The sequence below is a fragment of the Lissotriton helveticus genome, chromosome 5_1 (assembly GCF_964261635.1).
Source record: "Lissotriton helveticus chromosome 5_1, aLisHel1.1, whole genome shotgun sequence".
In the NCBI taxonomy this organism is placed as follows: domain Eukaryota; kingdom Metazoa; phylum Chordata; class Amphibia; order Caudata; family Salamandridae; genus Lissotriton; species Lissotriton helveticus.
In genome coordinates this window covers 1,651,716,168-1,651,734,983 of record NC_136065.1, presented here as the reverse complement: position 1 = coordinate 1,651,734,983, position 18,816 = coordinate 1,651,716,168, and the positions used below count along the sequence as shown (strand labels likewise).

Genomic DNA, 18,816 nt, shown 5'->3' with positions numbered 1-18,816 from the left:
AGCCTGCCTGCAGTATGTAAATCGCTTCATGTATTCTTACTGCGGTATGAAGATATCTATGATTTTGAGACTCTGTATGGAAATGCAGTTGCATTTGAATGTCTACATGCGTGCACAAATTGAAGAGCATGCTTAAGACACTTTTCTTGGAAGTAGGAAAAACTCCATTTTGATTTGAGAACATAAGAGTATTCACATTTATGACCATACTGATAGCTCTAGTTAGTATGTCCGCAATCAGTGACAGATAGAGAACTCACTTCTTAGAAGTGATCTGTTCTCTGTGGGGCAGACATATGTCAACAGTCATACACTTGAGATGGCTGAAACTTTAGGAGTAAGAGCTGCTTTCTTATCAGTCTATCTATCCAAACTGGTTAGAAGGCCAGGAGTGAGGGAAAGGCAATCCTCTGGACACTTCATGAAAGATCTAATTTCAATTAAGCACAAAACACTTCCCTTAATTTGACATAATTGCCAAAATGGAATAGTCAGTTGGGCCCTTCTAGTGGATTATGGCTGTGTCTTGAAAGAGAGTGTAATTGTACTATGAGACATGCCCACCTTCAAAAGAGTGTCTGATGGCGTTCCGACGAAGGTGGGATTCGAACCCACGCGTGCAGAGCACAATGGATTAGCAGTCTGTAGGAAGGTAGATCCCTGACTATGGTTACCCCCAACTTTTTTGCCTGGTGTTTTGCTGGTTTTCTGACTTAGTTGACCTGGGGCCCTGCCATTCAGGACCCCAGGCCCACTGCTCTCTCTGTTAAAATGGATTCCATGTGCCCTAGGTACATATCCAATTGGCACTGGGCCCTCTCTGAGTCCCTGTACCCAGGGCTGAGGTGCACCCAGAAGTCTCCCAGGGGCTGCAGCATGTATTATGCCACCCCTGGGCTGACTATCTAAATTGACACAACTGGCTGCTTGACAGCTGGGAGCAAGGTGGTGTAATCACCCTTTGCTTTAGATATAGTATACCTATATCTAAACCTAAGTGGACACACAGATCTCCTATCAGTCACTCCTATGGCAGGCCTTAACAATCCTGAAGGCAGAGTGCTTGGAATCGTGTGAGATGGTGCTCTGGTATGAGCTGAGCCTGTCTGCGGCTTTCGGGATCTATCCCTTAGCCGTTTTCATGATAGCCTCAGACCATATACTCTTAAGTACCTTATAATCCTCGCGGTTATGGTAACTTTGGACTGCCATTATCTAAACATGTCGTGTAAGGTGTCATACGCTTTGGAATACTACCCCCTCGCCAGTTCTGGCGACGGGGGTAGCATTCCACCCCTCTAGAGGGAGAAGACATGTTGGTAACCTGTAACCCCGGTTAAAGTCGAACATAGCCTCAGCTCCACAAGATGGATGCTGCCACCGAGACACAAGTCTGCCCTCCTGCTGCTGGGAGTCCTCCCAGCGCGGGAGGCAAGGACAAAGGGTTTCCTGCCAGGGGCGGTGCCAGCACCGTCCCAGACAGGATTTTGTGTATCCCAGGTAGGCAGGGCTATAGAGGAAGGTGACTGCAAGTGGCACCCCGGTGCTCACTGTGCATATGCCGGCTAGAACCAGTTCCAGGGGCACACCAGCCCCTGAGCTGGGGAAAGCCCGGCATGGGAGAGGGGTGTAACCACCCCCCTCCTAGTCCCACCCATAGGGCAGGACTTAGTCGCGTGCCAGCCCCCTTTTGCAGGATAAAGGTAGGAGCAGGCCACCTTCCAAATTAGATCAATCTTTGAATCCTGAACCGACTTTCTACGAGAGGAACTCAAGACTCTTCCTAAGATTTCTCCCTTGTGACTAAGGAGTAGTCACCCTGCAGCAGCAGGCACCAACCAAGCATCGCGGTTTGCTGTAAGTCTCTCCTCCGGATCAAGACTGCCCAGCTCGACTAGAACCGGCTTCTCTGGCACCTCTGACCTCAACCTGCATCATCAGCCCAGCTGTGATCCGTGGGTGTGACGAGACCTCGAGGGACCGGCCATCTTCAGAACTGCACGACGCTTGTCCAGCACGACCACCGAGTGACCCTCGACTGAGTGCTTTGGGGTAAGAGAAGCCCCGACTCTGAGCAGCTCCAGCACCGAAGTACAGCCCCCTTGCATCCACGAGATCTGCGTGTGGCCTTTCTGCTCTTTGCTGCTCACCGCGTTGTCCAGGTCACTTGCCCGTTGGCTAGTGGCCCTTTTACGATGCTTCACGACGACAAACACCACTGGTCTGGTTGCTCCAGACTGGCCCTTGCTCCCCTCCAACAGAGGAGCACCCTGGACCCTCCTGGTCCACTCCAGACTCTATTTTAGGTCCACCGCGTGGGCTTGCATTTGCCAAGACTTGTTGCCCCAATCCTGGGTCCAGCGACCTCGACAGCAGATACCTTCGTGGGACAGCTCGCACCTCCATCCTGGTCGCCGACAACGCCTCCTGGTCCAAGAGACTGCAGAGCCCAGCAGCGCCCACTCACCTGGTCGAGGTGACTTCGTCCGGTGCCACTCTGGTGCCCACTTAATCACTGGCTAGTGATTCAGAACTTGGTCCCCTCTGCTTACAGGTCTTCTCCTTCCCTGATCCAGGCTTGGATCTCCACGAACTTCTTCACTGGCCGCCTGCCAGCAACTTCTTTTCTTCAGGCTCCTGGTTCGTCAACGAGGGTTTCCGATGCAACTTGAACCCTATGCAGCCGCAGCCCCTGGGCTAGGTAAACCGAGTACTCCGGTGCTCCAGCATAGTCCAACACCCTAAGTGTTCGGATCCACTCTTGTTTTCGACCCACCTAGTCGGGTTCGCCCGAGAACAGTAACTTTGTGATTGCTAGTATCCATAGACTTGTTCCCGCATTACTCGTGAGAGTTCCCACTCTGCACACGGCGTCCCTAGGCCTCCTGCTTCAAATCCAAGGGTTCAGCATTGTAGGCCTAGCGTTTCTACAGTCTAGAAAAGTATTACTTACCTGCTAGTAACTTTGCATTCCACTTCTTGTGTATATGGTTTTTCGTGCCCCTCGGGCATTTGTGTAAATTGTGCGACTTTCAGTATTTCTTTAAGAGTTTTGTTGTGTGCTTAGCTCCCTGTCTCATAAAGAGCCAGGGTAGTCTTGTTATAAATAAATATACTTTATTTTTGATAACAACTTGTTTGGTGTCCTTTCACTTGGTGTTCAAGGGGTAATGTGATGGTAAAACAGCTGGCTTAACACGCCCTCTAGAGTTTAGCCTTAGACTGCTCGTGTCCATGCTACTAGGATAGCTGGTCTATCAGGTTGACTTACAACCAAACATCAATAAGGGTTGTTTGGACTGATACATAGTGATCACTAGAATAGTGAGCACTGCATATCAGGCCAACTTCTCACATTGGTGAGCAGCGGGTGGGATTTGAGCTTGCTGTTGTTTTCCCACACGTATCCCAAGAATATCATTTGAAAGATCACATAAGTACTAAGGTACATATAACTTAGCTTAGAATACTCTGAGTTCTACTGAACCAGCTGTTGTAGCTCCTAGGGCTTAGCACACCCTAAACTACAACTCTAGCAAGGGATCAGTAGGTAAACATTAAGGGCCAGATGTAGGTAAATTTTATTTACCGACCTCTTAAATACCGAGTCATACCGACTCGGTATTTAAGAGGTCGGAAAATAAAAATACCGAGATGTAGGTAATTGCAGATGTGCAATTACCGAATCGGAAACAGTCGGTAATTTCCGATGTGGTAAATACCGACCAGTTAATGCCCATGCATTCCTACGGGCTTTGAAGCCCATAGGATTGATTGGGCATTTACCGGTCGGTATTTACCACATCGGAAAATACCGACTGTCACAAGGGTGCAGGGGGTGTCACTTTGACACCCTCTGGCACCCCCAAAAGAGGCTCGGGTGCCATGTGGCAGGCATACCTGCCCTAAGGGCAGGTCTGCCTGTCATATGGCATAGGTGTGCATGCACACATGTGCATGCACACCAGAAACGGTATTTTACCATCAAGTAGTATTTGATGGTAAAATACCGATGTTGTACTGCTTGTGGGACTCAGAAGAGTCCCACCTACATACCAATTTTCCGGAATCAGTAATGATACCGACTCGGTATTTTACATACTCGGTAAATTTACCTATCGGTAAATTTACCGAGTCTGTAAATTACAGGGACCTACATGTCAAATTGGTTTTACCGGGTGGTAACGGCCGAATTCGGCCGTTACCACCCGGTAAAAGCCTACCTACATCTGGCCCATAGTGTAGGTAAGTGCACCACTTACACCTCACTAGAAAAGCATGTCTACCCATGGAGAGTCTTCACAGACTCCCATAGTGGTCATTGACCCTCCACAGGTCACTTCAAGATATGCAGCTCTCAGTTTCCAGGAGATGAGACAAGTGTGTACCTCCAGGAAACTGAAACAGGGGTCTAACCCCACCATTCCCTTTCTGATAGGTCTCTTAGAGACATATGATGCTAGGAAAGCATCTCAGGGAGATGGGAATATGCCAGCCTTAGAGGGACACCTTGGTGACCCAGACCTCCTTGACACTGAAAATGCAGTTGAGGAGGAGGAAGAAGAGGAGACTTCTGGGGATGAGGCAGACAGGCCTGAACTAGTCAGCAGACTTACTAGGGCCAACTTAGACCTGCTTGGGAGAGGAGCTGGGGGCCCCCCAGTACTGACCCTGATCAGGCCTAACATTGGAGTTAGGAGAGATAGATCTCCTTCTAGGGACTCCAATAGATCTCTGCACTCTAATGCCTCTTCTCAGAGGAGAAGGAAATCTCCCCAGAGGAGATTGACTTCCCCTCAGAGAATAGAGCATGAAGCAAGGATGAGACAAGCTAATCTGAGGATTGGAAGGGAAGAACTTGCCCTGGCCAAAGAGAAGCTTGCCTTTGCTAGAGAACAGAAGATGTGTGGGACAGTTCCCACTGGTGGCAGCATTATCCAAGGATAAAGAAAGGAGTTTAGATACTAAACACCTGACAAAAATAGTGCCCCCTTTAAACAAGGGGATGACATCCAGAAATGAATGGCTGCTTTGGAGAGGGCCTGCACTGTCCAGTGCATCCCCCAGAGTCAGTGGGCAGCTATACTGTGGCTCTCCTTTGATGGCAAAGGTAGAGATAAGCTCCTCACTACTAGAGTTGAGGATGCTAACAATTACCAAGTCCTGACAAATGCACTGGTTGATGGGTTTGGCTTAAACACTGAGCAGTACAGGTTGCTGTTCAGGGATACCCAGAAAACTCAGTGTCAGGATTGGGCTGACTTTGTTGATTGTGCCACTAAGGCTTTAGAAGGCTGGCTACTGGGTAGCAAGGTTACTGACTTCACAGGATTGTACAATATTATTATGAGAGAGCAAGTCTTAAATAATTGTCAGAACCAGTTATTACACCAGCACCTGGTAGACTCTGATCTGACCTCTCCACAAGAATTGGGTAAGAGGGCAGACAAATGGGTCAGAACCAGGATTAGGCCCAAGAACCAAGGTGGTGACCAGAAAAAGGAATCAACCAAGCCTCAAGAGAAGGGTGGGAATAAATCTTCAGATCAAACCACATCAGGGCCCCAAAAATCCTCTGAGGGGGGTGGGTCCCAGAATCCTTCCAATACCCAAAAGAAACCTTATTGCCAAACCTGCAAGCAGGTGGGTCATTGGAAAACCGACAGCAGTTGCCCAAAGAACCCCAATAAGGAAAACATACCCCCAAGTAACATTCCCAAGCCCCCTGTTACTACTAGTAGTAATCCCCCAGGTGGTGGGAGTGCCCCCAAGAATTTGGGTGCATTTACTTTGGGAGTTCCTGGGGACTCTGGCCTAACCAGGCCCCCTGACTTAGATACTCTTGTCTGTGAAAATGGCATGGGGTTTGCCAACTTCACTACTTGTCCCAACACTTTGGGCAAATACAGACAAGAGCCCCTCATCAATGGAATGAAAGTTGAGGCCTACAGAGACACAGGGGCTAGCATCACCATGGTGACTGAGAGTCTAGTCCCCTCAAGGCAACTTTTACCTGGTGCCACATACCAGGTGACAAACATTGATGGAGTGAAGAAAACTCATCCCATGGCAGTGGTAAATCTCAGCTGGGGAAGTGTCACTGGCCCCAAGAGAGTGGCAGTGTCATCCAATTTGCCTGTAGATTGCCTACTGGGGAATGATTTAGAGACCTCAGCCTGGGCTGAGGTAGAACAAGAGACCCATTCCAAAATGGTAAATCTTCCTGTAAAGGTTAGCAGGGCTGTGATGGTAACAGCCCATACCCAAACTGAGTCCCCTCCTGAAAAGGCTGGGAGAGTTGTGATGGCCACAGCTCAAACTCAGACAGATAATAGTGTTGTGAAGCCTGAAACTATGGATCACTCCACTCAGACAGAGAGCATTGAGGAGGAAGAGAAATCTCCCTCCCACCAGACTTTAGGAAAGGATCAGCCTCCTCAGGGAACTGATCTGACCCCTTGTGAAGCAACTGCCCCAGAGGTAGTCAGGCCTAGCCTGGCAGAACCCCTGATGTCAGTGGACCCTTCCAAGGTGGGACCCAGTCTGGAGCAGGTAACCTGCCCCTCTCTACCCTGCCTCAGTCAGCCCAGGGCTGTAGAGGTCAGGGAGGCCAGTGTTGGACCCCAAAGGGCCCCCTGTCCAAAAGAATTCCCCAATCAGCAGATTAAGGGCACTGAAGCTAGTAGTCCTAGCCAAGTGAAAATAAAACAAACTCCTGAGGGATCCCCCTTAAATTTAGTTAGGGACCTCCCACAGATGGACACTGTTGGGCACAGCCAAACCTGGGACCTAAGGGCCCCAAACCTGACCTGTCCCCCAGTAAGCCAAACAGAGGGACCCAACCTCCAGCTGTAGGTAGCCAGAGGTTGACCCTGAGAGCCCAAAACAACTCAGTCTTGGAAAGAAAGGCCTCTATGGTGGATAATGATTGGAGGAAGCTGAGCCCAAAATTAGTGGACCCTCACTTCAGTACTCCATTTCAGCCCCAGCCTTTTACTTTGCCAAAACACACCACAGGTAGAGATTCCCTATGGTGGAGACCCTCAGATACCCTTAGGGTGGGGGATTGCTTAGTGGACCATGAGATAGGGGGTAACCATGCCAGTGCTGGTACTTCCTTATATGGCCACTCAGGCAATATAGGCTTACCTGGCAAGGATAGCCTTATCTCCTTTCGTTTGGGGGGGGGGGGGTTATGTAGGAAGGTAGATCCCTGACTATGGTTACCCCCAACTTTTTTGCCTGGTGTTTTGCTGGTTTTCTGACTTAGTTGACCTGGGGCCCTGCCATTCAGGACCCCAGGCCCACTGCTCTCTCTGTTAAAATGGATTCCATGTGCCCTAGGTACATATCCAATTGGCACTGGGCCCTCTCTGAGTCCCTGTACCCAGGGCTGAGGTGCACCCAGAAGTCTCCCAGGGGCTGCAGCATGTATTAAGCCACTCCTGGGCTGACTATCTAAATTGACACAACTGGCTGCTTGACAGCTGGGAGCAAGGTGGTGTAATCACCCTTTGCTTTAGATATAGTATACCTATATCTAAACCTAAGTGGACACACAGATCTCCTATCAGTCACTCCTATGGCAGGCCTTAACAATCCTGAAGGCAGAGTGCTTGGAATCGTGTGAGATGGTGCTCTGGCATGAGCTGCGCCTGTCTGCGGCTTTCGGGATCTATCCCTTAGCCGTTTTCATGATAGCGTCAGACCATATACTCTTAAGTACCTTATAATCCTCGCGGTTATGGTAACTTTGGACTGACATTATCTAAACATGTCGTGTAAGGTGTCATACGCTTTGGAATACTACCCCCTCGCCAGTTCTGGCGACGGGGGTAGCATTCCACCCCTCTAGAGGGAGAAGACATGTTGGTAACCTGTAAACCCGGTTAAAGTCGAACATAGCCTCAGCTCCACAAGATGGATGCTGCCACCGAGACACAAGTCTGCCCTCCTGCTGCTGGGAGTCCTCCCAGCGCGGGAGGCAAGGACAAAGGGTTTCCTGCCAGGGGCGGTGCCAGCACCGTCCCAGACAGGATTTTGTGTATCCCAGGTAGGCAGGGCTATAGAGGAAGGTGACTGCAAGTGGCACCCCGGTGCTCACTGTGCATATGCCGGCTAGAACCAGTTCCAGGGGCACACCAGCCCCTGAGCTGGGGAAAGCCCGGCATGGGAGAGGGGTGTAACCACCCCCCTCCTAGTCCCACCCATAGGGCAGGACTTAGTCGCGTGCCAGCCCCCTTTTGCAGGATAAAGGTAGGAGCAAGCCCCCTTCCAAATTAGATCAATCTTTGAATCCTGAACCGACTTTCTACGAGAGGAACTCAAGACTCTTCCTAAGATTTCTCCCTTGTGACTAAGGAGTAGTCCCCCTGCAGCAGCAGGCACCAACCAAGCATCGCGGTTTGCTGTAAGTCTCTCCTCCGGATCAAGACTGCCCAGCTCGACGAGAACCGGCTTCCCTGGCACCTCTGACCTCAACCTGTATCATCAGCCCAGCTGTGATCCGTGGGTGTGACGAGACCTCGAGGGACCGGCCATCTTCAGAACTGCACGACGATTGTCCAGCACGACCACCGAGTGACCCTCGACTGAGTGCTTTGGGGTAAGAGAAGCCCCGACCCTGAGCAGCTCCAGCACCAAAGTACAGCCCCCTTGCATCCACGAGTTCTGCGTGGGGCCCTTCTGCTCTTTGCTGCTCACCGCGTTGTCCAGGTCACTTGCCCGTTGGCTAGTGGCCCTTTTACGACACTTCACGATGACAAACACCGCTGGTCTGGTTGCTCCAGACTGGCCCTTGCTCCCCTCCAACAGAGGAGCACCCTGGACCCTCCTGGTCCACTCCAGACTCCATTTTAGGTCCACCGCGTGGGCTTGCATTTGCCAAGACTTGTTGCCCCAATCCTGGGTCCAGCGACGTCGACAGCAGATGCCTTCGTGGGACAGCTCGCACCTCCATCCTGGTCGCCGACAACGCCTCCTGGTCCAAGAGACTGCAGAGCCCAGCAGCGCCCACTCACCTGGTCGAGGTGACTTCGTCCGGTGCCACTCTGGTGCCCACTTAATCACTGGCTAGGGATTCAGAACTTGGTCCCCTCTGCTTACAGGTCTTCTCCTTCCCTGATCCAGGCTTGGATCTCCACAAACTTCTTCACTGGCCGCCTGCCAGCAACTTCTTTTCTTCAGGCTCCTGGTTCGTCAACGAGGGTTTCAGACGCAACTTGAACCCTATGCAGCCGCAGCCCCTGGGCTAGGTAAACCGAGTACTCCGGTGCTCCAGCATAGTCCAACACCCTAAGTGTTCGGATCCACTCTTGTTTTCGACCCACCTAGTCGGGTTCGCCCGAGAACAGTAACTTTGTGATTGCTAGTATCCATAGACTTGTTCCCGCATTACGCGTGAGAGTTCCCACTCTGCACACGGCATCCCTAGGCCTCCTGCTTCAAATCCAAGGGTTCAGCATTGTAGGCCTAGCGTTTCTACAGTCTAGAAAAGTATTACTTACCTGCTAGTAACTTCGCATTCCACTTCTTGTGTATATGGTTTTTCGTGCCCCTCGGGCATTTGTGTAAATTGTGCGACTTTCAGTATTTCTTTAAGAGTTTTGTTGTGTGCTTACCTCCCTGTCTCATAAAGAGCCAGGGTAGTCTTGTTATAAATAAATATACTTTATTTTTGATAACAACTTGTTTGGTGTCCTTTCACTTGGTGTTCAAGGGGTAATGTGATGGTAAAACAGCTGGCTTAACACGCCCTCTAGAGTTTAGCCTTAGACTGCTCGTGTCCATGCTACTAGGATAGCTGGTCTATCAGGTTGACTTACAACCAAACATCAATAAGGGTTGTTTGGACTGATACATAGTGATCACTAGAATAGTGAGCACTGCATATCAGGCCAACTTCTCACATTGGTGAGCAGCGGGTGGGATTTGAGCTTGCTGTTGTTTTCCCACACGTATCCCAAGAATATCATTTGAAAGATCACATAAGTACTAAGGTACATATAACTTAGCTTAGAATACTCTGAGTTCTACTGAACCAGCTGTTGTAGCTCCTAGGGCTTAGCACACCCTAAACTACAACTCTAGCAAGGGATCAGTAGGTAAACATATAGTGTAGGTAAGTGCACCACTTACACCTCACTAGAAAAGCATGTCTACCCATGGAGAGTCTTCACAGACTCCCATAGTGGTCATTGACCCTCCACAGGTCACTTCAAGATATGCAGCTCTCAGTTTCCAGGAGATGAGACAAGTGTGTACCTCCAGGAAACTGAAACAGGGGTCTAACCCCACCATTCCCTTTCTGATAGGTCTCTTAGAGACATATGATGCTAGGAAAGCATCTCAGGGAGATGGGAATATGCCAGCCTTAGAGGGACACCTTGGTGACCCAGACCTCCTTGACACTGAAAATGCAGTTGAGGAGGAGGAAGAAGAGGAGACTTCTGGGGATGAGGCAGACAGGCCTGAACTAGTCAGCAGACTTACTAGGGCCAACTTAGACCTGCTTGGGAGAGGAGCTGGGGGCCCCCCAGTACTGACCCTGATCAGGCCTAACATTGGAGTTAGGAGAGATAGATCTCCTTCTAGGGACTCCAATAGATCTCTGCACTCTAATGCCTCTTCTCAGAGGAGAAGGAAATCTCCCCAGAGGAGATTGACTTCCCCTCAGAGAATAGAGCATGAAGCAAGGATGAGACAAGCTAATCTGAGGATTGGAAGGGAAGAACTTGCCCTGGCCAAAGAGAAGCTTGCCTTTGCTAGAGAACAGAAGATGTGTGGGACAGTTCCCACTGGTGGCAGCATTATCCAAGGATAAAGAAAGGAGTTTAGATACTAAACACCTGACAAAAATAGTGCCCCCTTTAAACAAGGGGATGACATCCAGAAATGAATGGCTGCTTTGGAGAGGGCCTGCACTGTCCAGTGCATCCCCCAGAGTCAGTGGGCAGCTATACTGTGGCTCTCCTTTGATGGCAAAGGTAGAGATAAGCTCCTCACTACTAGAGTTGAGGATGCTAACAATTACCAAGTCCTGACAAATGCACTGGTTGATGGGTTTGGCTTAAACACTGAGCAGTACAGGTTGCTGTTCAGGGATACCCAGAAAACTCAGTGTCAGGATTGGGCTGACTTTGTTGATTGTGCCACTAAGGCTTTAGAAGGCTGGCTACTGGGTAGCAAGGTTACTGACTTCACAGGATTGTACAATATTATTATGAGAGAGCAAGTCTTAAATAATTGTCAGAACCAGTTATTACACCAGCACCTGGTAGACTCTGATCTGACCTCTCCACAAGAATTGGGTAAGAGGGCAGACAAATGGGTCAGAACCAGGATTAGGCCCAAGAACCAAGGTGGTGACCAGAAAAAGGAATCAACCAAGCCTCAAGAGAAGGGTGGGAATAAATCTTCAGATCAAACCACATCAGGGCCCCAAAAATCCTCTGAGGGGGGTGGGTCCCAGAATCCTTCCAATACCCAAAAGAAACCTTATTGCCAAACCTGCAAGCAGGTGGGTCATTGGAAAACCGACAGCAGTTGCCCAAAGAACCCCAATAAGGAAAACATACCCCCAAGTAACATTCCCAAGCCCCCTGTTACTACTAGTAGTAATCCCCCAGGTGGTGGGAGTGCCCCCAAGAATTTGGGTGCATTTACTTTGGGAGTTCCTGGGGACTCTGGCCTAACCAGGCCCCCTGACTTAGATACTCTTGTCTGTGAAAATGGCATGGGGTTTGCCAACTTCACTACTTGTCCCAACACTTTGGGCAAATACAGACAAGAGCCCCTCATCAATGGAATGAAAGTTGAGGCCTACAGAGACACAGGGGCTAGCATCACCATGGTGACTGAGAGTCTAGTCCCCTCAAGGCAACTTTTACCTGGTGCCACATACCAGGTGACAAACATTGATGGAGTGAAGAAAACTCATCCCATGGCAGTGGTAAATCTCAGCTGGGGAAGTGTCACTGGCCCCAAGAGAGTGGCAGTGTCATCCAATTTGCCTGTAGATTGCCTACTGGGGAATGATTTAGAGACCTCAGCCTGGGCTCAGGTAGAACAAGAGACCCATTCCAAAATGGTAAATCTTCCTGTAAAGGTTAGCAGGGCTGTGATGGTAACAGCCCATACCCAAACTGAGTCCCCTCCTGAAAAGGCTGGGAGAGTTGTGATGGCCACAGCTCAAACTCAGACAGATAATAGTGTTGTGAAGCCTGAAACTATGGATCACTCCACTCAGACAGAGAGCATTGAGGAGGAAGAGAAATCTCCCTCCCACCAGACTTTAGGAAAGGATCAGCCTCCTCAGGGAACTGATCTGACCCCTTGTGAAGCAACTGCCCCAGAGGTAGTCAGGCCTAGCCTGGCAGAACCCCTGATGTCAGTGGACCCTTCCAAGGTGGGACCCAGTCTGGAGCAGGTAACCTGCCCCTCTCTACCCTGCCTCAGTCAGCCCAGGGCTGTAGAGGTCAGGGAGGCCAGTGTTGGACCCCAAAGGGCCCCCTGTCCAAAAGAATTCCCCAATCAGCAGATTAAGGGCACTGAAGCTAGTAGTCCTAGCCAAGTGAAAATAAAACAAACTCCTGAGGGATCCCCCTTAAATTTAGTTAGGGACCTCCCACAGATGGACACTGTTGGGCACAGCCAAACCTGGGACCTAAGGGCCCCAAACCTGACCTGTCCCCCAGTAAGCCAAACAGAGGGACCCAACCTCCAGCTGTAGGTAGCCAGAGGTTGACCCTGAGAGCCCAAAACAACTCAGTCTTGGAAAGAAAGGCCTCTATGGTGGATAATGATTGGAGGAAGCTGAGCCCAAAATTAGTGGACCCTCACTTCAGTACTCCATTTCAGCCCCAGCCTTTTACTTTGCCAAAACACACCACAGGTAGAGATTCCCTATGGTGGAGACCCTCAGATACCCTTAGGGTGGGGGATTGCTTAGTGGACCATGAGATAGGGGGTAACCATGCCAGTGCTGGTACTTCCTTATATGGCCACTCAGGCAATATAGGCTTACCTGGCAAGGATAGCCTTATCTCCTTTCGTTTGGGGGGGGGGGGGTTATGTAGGAAGGTAGATCCCTGACTATGGTTACCCCCAACTTTTTTGCCTGGTGTTTTGCTGGTTTTCTGACTTAGTTGACCTGGGGCCCTGCCATTCAGGACCCCAGGCCCACTGCTCTCTCTGTTAAAATGGATTCCATGTGCCCTAGGTACATATCCAATTGGCACTGGGCCCTCTCTGAGTCCCTGTACCCAGGGCTGAGGTGCACCCAGAAGTCTCCCAGGGGCTGCAGCATGTATTAAGCCACTCCTGGGCTGACTATCTAAATTGACACAACTGGCTGCTTGACAGCTGGGAGCAAGGTGGTGTAATCACCCTTTGCTTTAGATATAGTATACCTATATCTAAACCTAAGTGGACACACAGATCTCCTATCAGTCACTCCTATGGCAGGCCTTAACAATCCTGAAGGCAGAGTGCTTGGAATCGTGTGAGATGGTGCTCTGGCATGAGCTGCGCCTGTCTGCGGCTTTCGGGATCTATCCCTTAGCCGTTTTCATGATAGCGTCAGACCATATACTCTTAAGTACCTTATAATCCTCGCGGTTATGGTAACTTTGGACTGACATTATCTAAACATGTCGTGTAAGGTGTCATACGCTTTGGAATACTACCCCCTCGCCAGTTCTGGCGACGGGGGTAGCATTCCACCCCTCTAGAGGGAGAAGACATGTTGGTAACCTGTAAACCCGGTTAAAGTCGAACATAGCCTCAGCTCCACAAGATGGATGCTGCCACCGAGACACAAGTCTGCCCTCCTGCTGCTGGGAGTCCTCCCAGCGCGGGAGGCAAGGACAAAGGGTTTCCTGCCAGGGGCGGTGCCAGCACCGTCCCAGACAGGATTTTGTGTATCCCAGGTAGGCAGGGCTATAGAGGAAGGTGACTGCAAGTGGCACCCCGGTGCTCACTGTGCATATGCCGGCTAGAACCAGTTCCAGGGGCACACCAGCCCCTGAGCTGGGGAAAGCCCGGCATGGGAGAGGGGTGTAACCACCCCCCTCCTAGTCCCACCCATAGGGCAGGACTTAGTCGCGTGCCAGCCCCCTTTTGCAGGATAAAGGTAGGAGCAAGCCCCCTTCCAAATTAGATCAATCTTTGAATCCTGAACCGACTTTCTACGAGAGGAACTCAAGACTCTTCCTAAGATTTCTCCCTTGTGACTAAGGAGTAGTCCCCCTGCAGCAGCAGGCACCAACCAAGCATCGCGGTTTGCTGTAAGTCTCTCCTCCGGATCAAGACTGCCCAGCTCGACGAGAACCGGCTTCCCTGGCACCTCTGACCTCAACCTGTATCATCAGCCCAGCTGTGATCCGTGGGTGTGACGAGACCTCGAGGGACCGGCCATCTTCAGAACTGCACGACGATTGTCCAGCACGACCACCGAGTGACCCTCGACTGAGTGCTTTGGGGTAAGAGAAGCCCCGACCCTGAGCAGCTCCAGCACCAAAGTACAGCCCCCTTGCATCCACGAGTTCTGCGTGGGGCCCTTCTGCTCTTTGCTGCTCACCGCGTTGTCCAGGTCACTTGCCCGTTGGCTAGTGGCCCTTTTACGACACTTCACGATGACAAACACCGCTGGTCTGGTTGCTCCAGACTGGCCCTTGCTCCCCTCCAACAGAGGAGCACCCTGGACCCTCCTGGTCCACTCCAGACTCCATTTTAGGTCCACCGCGTGGGCTTGCATTTGCCAAGACTTGTTGCCCCAATCCTGGGTCCAGCGACGTCGACAGCAGATGCCTTCGTGGGACAGCTCGCACCTCCATCCTGGTCGCCGACAACGCCTCCTGGTCCAAGAGACTGCAGAGCCCAGCAGCGCCCACTCACCTGGTCGAGGTGACTTCGTCCGGTGCCACTCTGGTGCCCACTTAATCACTGGCTAGGGATTCAGAACTTGGTCCCCTCTGCTTACAGGTCTTCTCCTTCCCTGATCCAGGCTTGGATCTCCACAAACTTCTTCACTGGCCGCCTGCCAGCAACTTCTTTTCTTCAGGCTCCTGGTTCGTCAACGAGGGTTTCAGACGCAACTTGAACCCTATGCAGCCGCAGCCCCTGGGCTAGGTAAACCGAGTACTCCGGTGCTCCAGCATAGTCCAACACCCTAAGTGTTCGGATCCACTCTTGTTTTCGACCCACCTAGTCGGGTTCGCCCGAGAACAGTAACTTTGTGATTGCTAGTATCCATAGACTTGTTCCCGCATTACGCGTGAGAGTTCCCACTCTGCACACGGCATCCCTAGGCCTCCTGCTTCAAATCCAAGGGTTCAGCATTGTAGGCATAGCGTTTCTACAGTCTAGAAAAGTATTACTTACCTGCTAGTAACTTCGCATTCCACTTCTTGTGTATATGGTTTTTCGTGCCCCTCGGGCATTTGTGTAAATTGTGCGACTTTCAGTATTTCTTTAAGAGTTTTGTTGTGTGCTTACCTCCCTGTCTCATAAAGAGCCAGGGTAGTCTTGTTATAAATAAATATACTTTATTTTTGATAACAACTTGTGCGGTGTCCTTTCACTTGGTGTTCAAGGGGTAATGTGATGGTAAAACAGCTGGCTTAACACGCCCTCTAGAGTTTAGCCTAAAGACTGCACGTGTCCATGCTACTAGGATAGCTGGTCTATCAGGTTGACTTACAACCAAACATCAATAAGGGTTGTTTGGACTGATACATAGTGATCACTAGAATAGTGAGCACTGCATATCAGGCCAACTTCTCACACAGTCCATCACCTTAACCACTCGGCCACCTCGTCTGCCTTAGGTGACTATGTTTCATTTTTTAGGAAATTCTTACTATGTGCTAATTACAAATAATCATAAGTTTCTCCTAGACTGTGTCAGAACTGGCAAATGTGTGTGGTGTTCAATAGACAGAGCACATGATATAGCAGAATTATCAAATCTGTTCCATTAGGACTGTAGTTTTTAATAGTCATGATAACATGCTAGCATGTGAGTCGATCTTGCACAGTGAATAAGGGAGCAGTGCCAGTATCTACTTGGTCAGCTCTAAATGGCTCAACTGGGGAGATATGAGAACAGTGAGCTCCAGTGGCGCAATCGGTTAGCGCGCGGTACTTATACAGCAGTACTTACATTGAGGCATGCAGAGGTTGTGAGTTCGAGCCTCGCCTGGAGCAGCTTACTGCTTTTTCATAAACCATTTCACTAAAAGTAAAGATTAAACTCAGGGTAAAGACGGCCCTTGCTACAGAGTCTTTTTACGTCTTTTCAGGATCTGCGTGTCCGACTCTTCCAGGTGCAAATATCACAATCCTATTCGATGCTCCTTATAAACATTCCATGATGCGCCGTCTTGCATAGCATGCAAACACCACATCAGTGCATTTAAAAATACTTTTGTAGAATAATAAATATGATGAAAACATTTTTGTCACAGAATAACCATATACTGAGGAGCTGCAAACAGTGCTGTATCAGCTACTTACAATACAATTTAACTGAAAGACATATCAAAGGAAGAGCGTCATCATATTAATGTTTCTAGTCAACATAAGAGTTGCACCATAGCAGCTTATGGTGCATTCTGCTCAGATTGTGCCTCCAATCCCACATTGATTTTTTAATTCTTTGCAGTTTAAAAAACACAATTCATGCTCAAAGTTAACTTTTTAAAACCATTCAACCTATTACATTTATTTTTCTAACTTGTGAATGTGGTCCATGTTCTCTTTTCCTCATCCCCATCACGATACTCCTTTTCCCGAAATCAGGTTCACTTCTTTATCCAGCCCACCCATCCAAGGTCACCAAATCTATGAAGCGATTCTGCTTTTTCTCACATTCTCTCTATGTACAAGATACCTTATATCATTTGAATGGACAGCAGGAGAGTCGCATATTTATGGTTAGTGGGGGTGGGGTTTTGAAGATTAACCTCATTTGACTAAGAGCCAGGGCATCTGGGAGGAAAAGTATTTTAAGGGGGATGAAGTTCACATCTCCTTGGTGAAATTTCTAGATCCTTATTTCATCCTTTCTGTGGATGCAGACGAAGTCGGAACAGAGGTCATAGTCCTCGCTCTGACTTTCAAAGGAACTTCAAATATGCATGGCTTATTTGGCTTTGCCCGGCGGGGTGAGAATGGCGTTTGTCAGGCGTTCGTCAGGCGATCGGAAGGGGTGAGGCAATAGTTTATGGTTCAATGGTTTTCATGAAGTCTTCTTGATACGATGAAAGCAGGAAAGGGAAGCTTGTCAATAAGCAAACTTAAGACAAGGTGTGACTCCTAGAAAGAATGACTTGGACACAACATACAGAAACTCACATATAAAAAGGCCCTGATGAGGCTTGAACTCATGACGCCTGGTTTACAAAAGCAGTGCTCTGCCACTGAGCTACAAGGCCAGCCTGCCTGCAGTAGGTAAATCGCTTCATGTATTCTTACTGCGGTATGAAGATATCTATGATTTTGAGACTCTGTATGGAAATGCAGTTGCATTTGAATGTCTACATGCGTGCACAAATTGAAGAGCATGCTTAAGACACTTTTCTTGGAAGTAGGAAAAACTCCATTTTGATTTGAGAACATAAGAGTATTCACATTTATGACCATACTGATAGCTCTAGTTAGTATGTCCGCAATCAGTGACAGATAGAGAACTCACTTATTAGAAGTGATCTGTCTCTGTGGGGCAGACATATGTCAACAGTCATACACTTGAGATGGCTGAAACTTTAGGAGTAAGAGCTGCTTTCTTATCAGTCTATCTATCCAAACTGGTTAGAAGGCCAGGAGTGAGGGAAAGGCAATCCTCTGGACACTTCATGAAAGATCTAATTTCAATTAAGCACAAAACACTTCCCTTAATTTGACATAATTGCCAAAATGGAATAGTCAGTTGGGCCCTTCTAGTGGATTATGGCTGTGTCTTGAAAGAGAGTGTAATTGTACTACGAGATATGCCCACCTTCAAAAGAGTGTCTGATGGCGTTCCGACGAAGGTGGGATTTGAACCCACGCGTGCAGAGCACAATGGATTAGCAGTCCATCGCCTTAACCACTCGGCCACCTCGTCTGCCTTAGGTGACTATGTTTCATTTTTTAAGAAAATCTTACTATGTGCTAATTATAAATAATCATAAGTTTCTCCTAGACTGTGTCAGAACTGGCAAATGTATGTGGTGTTCAATAGACAGAGCACATGATATAGCATAATTATCAAATCTGTTCCATTAGGACTGTAGTTTTTAATAGTCATGATAACATGCTAGCATGTGAGTCGATCTTGCACAGTGAATAAGGGAGCAGTGCCAGTATCTACTTGGTCAGCTCTAGATGGCTCAACTGGGGAGATATGAGAACAGTGAGCTCCAGAGGCGCAATCGTTTAGCGCGCGGTACTTATACAGCAGTACTTGCATTGAGGCATTCCGAGGTTGTGAGTTCGAGCCTCACCTGGAGCAGCTTACTAGTTTTTCATAAACCATTTCACTAAAAGTAAAGATTAAACTCAGGGTAAAGACGGCCCTTGCTAGAGAGTCTTTACTTCTTTTCAGGATCTGTGTCGGACTCTTCCAGGTGCAAATATCACAATCCTATTCGATGCTCCTTATAAACATTCCATGTTGTGCCGTCTTGCATAGCATGCAAACACCACATCAGTGCATTTAAAAATACATTTGTAGAATAATAAATATGATGAAAACATTGTTGTCACGGGATAACCATATACTGAGGAGCTGCAAACAGTGCTGTATCAGCTACTTACAATACAATTTAACTGAAA

At 49.0% G+C, this 18,816-nt stretch overlaps 3 non-coding genes across 3 annotated transcripts; 1 reads left to right on the top strand and 2 right to left on the bottom strand.

The window, feature by feature from the left end:
• The first annotated feature begins 16,111 nt into the window (after positions 1-16,111).
• Positions 16,112-16,206, top strand: TRNAI-UAU (transfer RNA isoleucine (anticodon UAU)). Its single transcript has 2 exons — positions 16,112-16,149; positions 16,171-16,206. It is a non-coding gene; the product is annotated as a tRNA-Ile (tRNA).
• A 1,157-nt stretch (positions 16,207-17,363) lies between these two features.
• On the bottom strand, positions 17,364-17,435 carry TRNAT-UGU (transfer RNA threonine (anticodon UGU)). Its single transcript has one exon. It is a non-coding gene; the product is annotated as a tRNA-Thr (tRNA).
• Positions 17,436-18,024: 589 nt separating this feature from the next.
• TRNAS-GCU (transfer RNA serine (anticodon GCU)) lies at positions 18,025-18,106 on the bottom strand. The gene has a single exon. It is a non-coding gene; the product is annotated as a tRNA-Ser (tRNA).
• Positions 18,107-18,816: the final 710 nt, after the last annotated feature.